The sequence below is a fragment of the Solanum pennellii genome, chromosome 1 (assembly GCF_001406875.1).
Source record: "Solanum pennellii chromosome 1, SPENNV200".
In the NCBI taxonomy this organism is placed as follows: domain Eukaryota; kingdom Viridiplantae; phylum Streptophyta; class Magnoliopsida; order Solanales; family Solanaceae; genus Solanum; species Solanum pennellii.
Genome location: NC_028637.1, coordinates 24,400,885 through 24,403,545, shown reverse-complemented (window position 1 = coordinate 24,403,545; position 2,661 = coordinate 24,400,885). Strand labels below are relative to the sequence as shown.

The following is a 2,661-nucleotide window of genomic DNA, read 5'->3' as shown; positions in this document are numbered from 1 at the left end:
TATTGCCTTTAAATTTAAAGGAAAGGTGATAAATAGGACTTGTCTAATATGATTATTGGAAAGAAAGATCTTAGGCGTTATTGTTATTTTCCATCCAACATGTTATAGCCCAAATATTGATGTTCATTAACTGTTATTTCCAATTTCGCAGGTTACTGCCCATAGAAAAAATCTTGTGTTGACTAAAGATTAGAGATGAAAGTTGTTTTCTTCAAAAAAATCTTTTTATTTTATTAAATGTTAGATTTTCTAAACTGGTTTGACTTAAGACTAACATGTTGAAACATTAAATTCTTTGACCTATTTATTTTCCTTTTATTTTCTTTGTTGATCTATATATTTATCAGTTCATTGACGAACAACATTGCATCTAACATACAATTCTAGTTTGCATTTTCTCATGGGTCGCAATAAGATTGTGATGAAGAAAATTGAGGATCCAACATCCCGTAAGTTGTTCTATTCAAATCGCAAGTATAGCATTGTGAAGAAGTCAAATGAGCTGGCAGTTGTATGTGGTACAGATGTGGCGTTGTTGATGTTTTCTCCAGCTGGTCAAGTGACTACCTATACTAGCAAATAAAGGTCAATGAAATTTCTAGAATGATATTTATTGTTTGAACATTTTATGTTTCATTTATGATTCAAAATGTGATATGATTTCTTTTGGTTGCTTAGTATTGAGGATATTATAATCGAAGCTATGAACAAGTCTGTGAATCCGCGGTATGTTTATAATTTTAATATGCCAAATCCATGAACTAGACTATGCCAATTCCGTTTAACTGACTCTCTCAAATGATTTTTTGTCATCCCAATTGACATGATTGTTGAAGACCCATACATAATCCAAATGAACAGGTACTAATTAAGTTTTATACATCTTTTACTGATCAACAACCTCTACCGTGAAGCTCCTGGAGTTTCATCAGAGCTTAACATGATGACTTTTATTTTGCAGCATTTGATGCAGAGTCTTAAATAGTAAAAATCTGAAGGCCAAATGGTTGGAAAAATAGCTGTGTATGACACTCTCCTTTGGGACTCCGTTTATATGAATCTGTCTATTACTTCATCCGAGCGGATTCATGAATTCTCTCTTTCTTTACTCTTTTTCTTTTTTGGTTGGTATTTTCTACATGATTGAATAATTTTTGTCATTTTTTGCTTGGTATATTACGATGCTGCTGATTGATCAACGTGCTTTAGTGCTGAGGTAAGATTTGATGCTTCCACGCACATTATTCATGTATTTCCTTATTAGGCTCATGAGAAGAAGCTTAATGAGATCAAAGAAACACTAAGGGAGGCACAACAGAAAATAAGGTTCTTGTCCTTCTTTTTTTGTCGTGCATCTCTTTTTTGATGGGGGCAGGTATTACAACCCGCAAGTGGAGAATATCAGCTCAGTCCAAGAAGCTGAAGCATATGAGCAGTTCCTTAGGAGTAATATGGAACAGATTCAACAATCAAAAGTGAGAGCATATCTCAAGGCTGATGCAATTTTTTACTTTTATTTCAATAAAAATAGTAGCTGTTGGTTAGTTGAATTAGAACCAGCATGATCATGCTTTGTGTTTCTCTCACCAGGCAAAACTCTTAGGTGTCCAAGGATTTGTCCAAAGAAATGAATATCTCGTGGTAAGCCATTTTTTATTGTTTTCATATTTGGAAGAATGTTTAACTGGTTACCGGCATCCAGTATGGAAATTAACTGTTAGCATTATTATTTATAGGTCAGCACAGAGGATACGGCTGCTGCAGGTAACAAATCTTGATATTTAAATGCTTGCTGGTAACTCTTTTGAGTGCTTTATATATATTCTATTACTAAAATTGTCTATCTCTGAATAAGAAGAAAACTGCACTACTATCTTTAGATTGCAAAACATGAAATGATTGAAAGAATGTTCTTCTATCGCTCCCAAAAGTTAATGAAAGTCTCAAGAGGTCTTCTTTTTTCCCACTCCACTCAAAAGGAGGATCAATAGTGTTCCACTCACCCTCCAGCATGACTCGGACCTTCAAACTACCAGTTCAGGGGGTCGTTTGACCATCTAATTTGCAGTGATAAAATTTTAGTTCACATTCTTAGTGGTGTACCGTATATATAAGTAAAATGAAAGATATTTTGGACACCCTTTTAAATAACGAGTTGTGCTATTTCTGGACACCCTTTATAATAATTCACATGTCTACACTTTATACTTCAGCAAATTTTGGTAAACTACATTTCTGAATGGTATATATATTAGTAAATATATAACAATAACTTCGATACATCAGTCTCAAACAAGTTAATATCGGAACCAGTGCTTCATTTAGACTCATTTCGTATTATCATCATACTAATAAGTGAACTAGATCTATAACAACTTTGTTTTTTCAAGCACTTGCGTGTTACTCTGCTGAATCTTGCTTGTCTGGATTTGTAGGAACCAGTAGAGGATGGACGTTTTGAGGAAACAGACCGGATCGCGGTGGAGAAGTAGTTGTGGATGTCCAACAGCTTCAGCAGGAATATAATTATGTTATATTAAGAACGTAGTAGAATAAATAACTCGCACCAATTAAACATGCAAAACTATGAATAATGTTGCATTTGTCTATTGTGAATGTAACTCTTAGAATATGACATCAAAACAAAGGTATTGTGTTTTG

The 2,661-nt window shown here is 33.8% G+C and overlaps 1 pseudogene; it reads left to right on the top strand.

Moving 5' to 3' along the window:
- The first annotated feature begins 400 nt into the window (after positions 1 to 400).
- Positions 401 to 2,461, top strand: LOC107018786 (annotated as a pseudogene).
- Positions 2,462 to 2,661: the final 200 nt, after the last annotated feature.